This window comes from Salmo trutta, chromosome 32 (genome assembly GCF_901001165.1).
Source record: "Salmo trutta chromosome 32, fSalTru1.1, whole genome shotgun sequence".
Lineage (NCBI taxonomy): Eukaryota > Metazoa > Chordata > Actinopteri > Salmoniformes > Salmonidae > Salmo > Salmo trutta.
In genome coordinates, this window is record NC_042988.1 from 19,872,335 (window position 1) to 19,878,334 (window position 6,000).

Consider the following 6,000-nt stretch of genomic DNA (forward strand, 5'->3'; position numbering starts at 1 on the left):
TACCAACATAATTAGAGCAGTAAAAATGAATGTTTTGTCATGCCTGTCTGATATACCACTGCTGTCAGTGTAACCGATGTGAAATGGCTAGTTAGTTAGCGGTGGTGCGCGCTAATAGCATTTCAATCAGTGACGTCACTCGCTCTGAGACTTGAAGTAGGGTTTCCCCTTGCGTCGCAAGGGCCGATGCTTTTGTGGCGCGATGGGTAACGATGCTTCGTGGGTGTCAGTTGTTGATGTGTGCAAGGGTCCCTGGTTCGAGCCCAGGTTGGGGCGAAGAGAGGGACGGAACCTACACTGTTACATCAGCCAATCAGCATTCAGGGCTTGACTCACCCAGTTTATAATGTGTAGTTATTAATGTTTTCTCATAGAAAAACATAGTAGAAGCTCAAATGTATGGGTCAGGGACAAGGCAGAACAGTGAAATGTAGGTGTAAAATGCATCTGAAAAGTAGCTAAAATACTTGATAGAGATGTATTTAAAAAATCTGGGGTGATTGTAGTGTGAACTTAACATATAAAGAATAAAAACATGTATTAATAAAATCCCCCAATCATATTGGGAGAAGTGGTACAATTTTCAACCACTGACAAATCTGCTATTCCTCATCTGCTGTGATGATGAATGGATGTGAGACTTTATGTCCATTTATAAGACAAGCGTGTGTAATAGTGTTAGCAGTATAAAACCTTACTGTTTTTTGGCATACTCGCCATGCGTCTATAATTCACTTTCTACAACTCCAGCTCTAAACACAGTGATAAACCAGTATGCTAGGGAGGGGCAAAGACTGGTGGGGACGTTGCTTGGCGACAAGAGCTCACATGCTTGTCAACAGCTATCTGTTACACTAGCTAGCTGGGTTAGCATATATTTCTTGATTAGAAAAACATTTATCTTGTCTGATTATCTGAGCGCTGTTACTGTGCTTTCGTGACAACTAACTCCACTGGCCATGGTAAGTGTTTGCTTTACTGAATGTAGCTACGCTAACATTAACGTACTGTTTTTATTTTATTTTATTTCACCTTTATTTAACCAGATAGGCCAGTTGAGAACAAGTTCTCATTTCCAACTGCGACCTGGCCAAGATAAAGCAAAGCAGTGCGACACAAACAACAGCACAGAGTTACACATGGAATAAACAAACATGCAGTCAATAACACAATAGAAAAGTATATATACAGTGTGTGCAAATGAGGTAAGGCAATAAATAGGCGATAGTGGCGAAATAATTACAATTGAGCAATTAAACACTGGAGTGATAGATGTGCAGAAGATGAGTGTGCAAGTTCAGATACTGGGGTGCAAAGGAGTAACAAAAAAAAATAACAGTATGGAGATGAGGTAGTTGGATGGGTTAATTACAGATGGGCTATCTACAGGTGCAGTGATCTGTGAGCTGCTCTGACAGCTGGTGCTTAAATTTAGAGAGGGAGATATGAGTCTCCAGCTTCAGTGATTTTTGCAATTCCTTCCAGTCATTGGCAGCAGAGAACTGGAAGGAAAGGCTGCCAATGTAGGAATTGGCTTTGGGGGTGACCAGTGAAATATACCTGCTGGAGCGTGTGCTACGGGTTGGTGCTGCAATGGTGACCAGTGAGATCAGATAAGTGAGCTCAGATAAGGCTTTACCTAGCGAAGACTGATAGATGACCTGGAGCCAGTGGGTTTGGCGATGAATATGTAGCGAGGGCCAGCCAACGAGAACATGCAGGTCGCAGTGGTGGGTAGTATATGGGGCTTTGGTGACAAAACGGATGGCACTGTGATAGACTGCATCCAATTTGCTGAGTAGAGTGTTGGAGGTTATTTTGTAAATGACATCGCCGAAGTCAAGGATCGGTAGGATAGTCCGTTTTACGAGGGTATGTTTGGCAGCATGAGTGAAGGATGCTTTGTTGCCAAATAGGAAGCTGATTCTAGATTTAATTTTGATTTGAGATACTTAATGTGAGTCTTGAAGAAGAGTTTACAATCTAACCAGACATCTAGGTATTTCCACATATTCTAAGTAAGAACCGTCCAGAGTAGTGATGCTGGACAGGCGGGCAGGTGCAGGCAGCGATCGGTTGAAGAGCATGCATTTAGTTTAACTTGCATTTAAGAGCAGTTGGAGGCCACGGAAGGAGAGTTGTATGGCATTGAAGCTCGTCTGGAGGTTTGTTAACACAGTGTCCAAAGAAGGGACAGAAGTATACAGAATGGTGTCGTCTGCATAGAGGTGGATCAGAGAATCACCAGCAGCAAGAGCGACATCATTGATGTATACAGAGAAAAGAGTCGGCCCGAGAATTGAACCCTGTGGCACCCCCATAGAGACTGCCACAGGTCCGGACAACAGGCCCTCTGATTTGACACACTGAACTCTGTTTGAGAAGCAGTTGGTGAACCAGGCGAGGCAGTCATTTGAGAAACCAAGGCTGTTGAGTCTGCCGATAAGAATGTGGTGATTGACAGAGTCGAAAGTCTTGGCCAGGTCGATGAATACAGCTGCACAGTATTGTCTCTTATCGATGGCGGTTATAATATTGTTTAGGACCTTGAGCGTGGCTGAGGTACACCCATGACCAGCTTGGAAACCAGATTGCATAGCAGAGAAGGTACGGTGGGATTCGAAATGGTCGGTGATCTGTTTGTTAACTTCACTTTCGAAGACCTTAGAAAGGCAGGGTAGGATAGATATAGGTCTGTAACAGTTTGGGTCTAGAGTGTCTCCCCCTTTGAAGAGGGGGATGACTGTGGCAGCTTTCCAATCTTTGGGGATCTCAGACGATACGAAAGAGAGGTTGAACAGGCTAGTAATAGGGGTTGCAGCAATTGTGGCGAATAATTTTAGAAAGAGAGGGTCCAGATTGTCTAGCCTGGCTGATTTGTAGGGGTCCAGATTTGATCTAGATTTGGGTGAAGGAGAAATGGGGGAGGCTTGGGCAAGTTGCTGTGGGGGGGGTGCAGGGTTGTTGACCGGGGTAGAGGTAGCCAGGTGGAAAGCATGGCCAGCTGTAGAAAAAAGCTTACTGAAATTCTCAACTATCGTGGATTTATCGGTGGTGACAGTGTTTCCTAGCCTCAGTGCAGTGGGCAGCTGGGAGGAGGTGCTCTTATTCTCCATGGACATTAGTGTCCCAGAACTTTTTGGAGTTTGTGCTTCAGGATGCACATTTCAGTTTGATAAAGCTAATCTTTGCTTTCCTAACTGCCTGTGTATATTGGTTCCTAACTTCCCTGAAAAGTTGCATATCGTGGGGGCTATTCGATGCTAATGTAGAACACCACAGGATGTTTTTGTGCTGGTCAAGGGCAGTCAGGTCTGAGGTGAACCAAGGGCTTTATCTGTTCCTGGTTCCAATTTTTTGAATGGGGCATGCTTATTTAAGATGGTGAGGAAAGCACTTTTAAAGAACAACCAGGCATCCTCTACTGACAGAATGAGGTCAATATCCTTCCAGGATACCCGGGCCAGGTCGATTAGAAAGGCCTGCTCGCTGAAGTGTTTTAGGGAGCGTTTGACAGTGATGAGGGGTGGTCAGTTTGACCGCGGACTCATTACGGACGCAGGCAATAAGGCAGTGATCGCTGAGATCCTGGTTGACGACAGCAGATGTGTATTTGGAGGGCAGGTTGGTTAGGATGATATCTATGAGGGTGCCCGTGTTTACGGATTTGGGGTTGTACCTGGTAGGTTCATTGATAATTTGTGTGAGATTGAGGGCATCTACCTTAGATTGTAGGATGGCCGGAGTGTTAAGCATGTCCCAGTTAGCTAGCTAGCTATTGAACCTTTGCTTAGTAGTCTATGCAATTTATCATTAATGTTAGGTTAGCTACCACACAAAGAAGTCTGTAAACATTGCCTTGCTGGATGATTATTGTATATATATTTTTTTGCAGAAATCTAACTTTACCTAGCACGCCAGCCTGGTCTTATAGACTAGACCGTAACATATCTAACAGTACACTTAAATCCGGAATACTGAAATTAGAATGTTATGTTTGGTATGGTTACAAGACAGATGGTTACTTAGGTTGTATGGTTACATAGTGTATGTTTAGCAAATTCGTAACATATCATACGAAATGGGCGATGGACATCCACAAATTATTACATTTCATACGAAACATAACAGATCATTCTAAATGGAGTGTCTCGGATTTATATAGAGAATAATACGAAATGCTTTGAGACCAGGTTGCAGCCCAGCCACAGGTTTGAGACAAGTAACTAGTTGGATGGGCCCTTAGTAATTATGGCTGGCTCTATTGTGGACAGCACCGGCTGTGGAGTTCTCTATAATTACAATTTTCATATTCATTCTCTCAGATTCTGTCCAGAGTAAAGCCAGCAGCTGTTGGTGGGGAGATCCCAGTAAATAAGAAGATAAAAGAAAAAAAGTCACCGCTTGTGGAGGACTTCCTAATTCAAAGAGACTATCTGGGGGCCATTACATTGTTGGAGGTAAATGCCACTCTGGCTGCATGCCTCCTGAAGTGTGACATATAGGTTTATAGAGCTGTTATATCTTTGAACAATGCAGTGCTTACATTACTGTCTGCGAAATAAGATGCTCATCCTATCAATATGGTTGAATTTACTCAGTTTCAGGCAATGTTGGCGAGCGAGGGGAGGATGCAGACCTGTGGTTGGCCTACTGTGCTTTCCACCTTGGTGACTACAAGAGAGCCATGGAGGTTTCAAAACCTTTATTGAATTCAGTAACATTGGTTTGGATGTGTGAAAGTATTTTCCTGTTTTTGATTGTGTGAGACATGAACTAATACCTATGTGTCTATTCCTTCCATAAGCTACGGCAGAGTCCTTCAGCCTCCTGCAGCTCATTGCCAACGATTGCTACAAGGTTACTCTCCTTTATTAATTCCAAAATCACTCAACTTCCTAAACGTTTAATTTCCCCATCACAACAGAAGTTATTTCATTCTGAGAGCGCTTGCACCAGTGGTGGAAAAAGTACCCAATTGTCATACTTGAGTAAAAGTAAAGATACCTTAATAGAAAATGACTCAAGTAAAAGTGAAAGTCACCCAGTAAAATACTACTTGAGTAAATGTCTAAAAGTATTTGGTTTGAAATATACTCAAGTATCAAAAGTAAATGTAATTGCAAAAAAAATACTTACGTATCAAAAGTACAAGTATAAAGAATTTCAAATTCCTAATATTAAGCAAAGGAGACGGACACTTTATCTAGTTTTTTTTTATTTACAGACACTCCAACACTCAGACATCATTTACAAACGAAGCATGTGTTTATTGATTCCGCCAGATCAGAGGCAGTAGGCATGACCAGGGATGTTCTCTTGATAAGTATATGAATTCAAAATGTAACGAGTACTTTTGGGTGTCAGAGAAAATGTATGGAGTAAAAAGTACATTTTCTTTAGGAATGTAGTATAGTAAAAGTAGTTAAAAATACCCCCAAAAACTACTTAAGTAGTATTTTTACTTAAGTAATCTACACCACTGATTTGCACCATGTGTAACTCTTCTCTCTCTCATCTACAGATGGGCTAGTTCTACTACTCAGCAAAGGCATTTGATGTCTTGGAGAGATTGGACCCCAACCCTGAGTACTGGGAGGGCAAAAGGGGAGCCTGTGTGGGTATCTTTCAGCTAATTTTGGCCAGCAGAGGACCCAGGTAGGTACCATGTCTACCATAGCAATCTATTGGATTGATATAGGATCATGAATGTCACCACTTTGTATAGCATTAAAATAATCTGTCCTCAGCTCAGTGACCTACACATTTTTTTGACATGATGGGCTGTATTTTTCATTGCTGAAGTCTAACAATGTGAGTGTTTATGTTACCATAATGTGCTCAATTGTGTGTATTTTACAGGGAGGCTTTGAGGGAAGTGCTGCCCTTGCTGACGAACACTGGGAATCCTCAGGTGGAATACATCATCAGGATTCTGAAGAAATGGGCCAAGGACAACATGGTTTCTCTGTGATGTTATCATTCCGTACTTAAGAATGC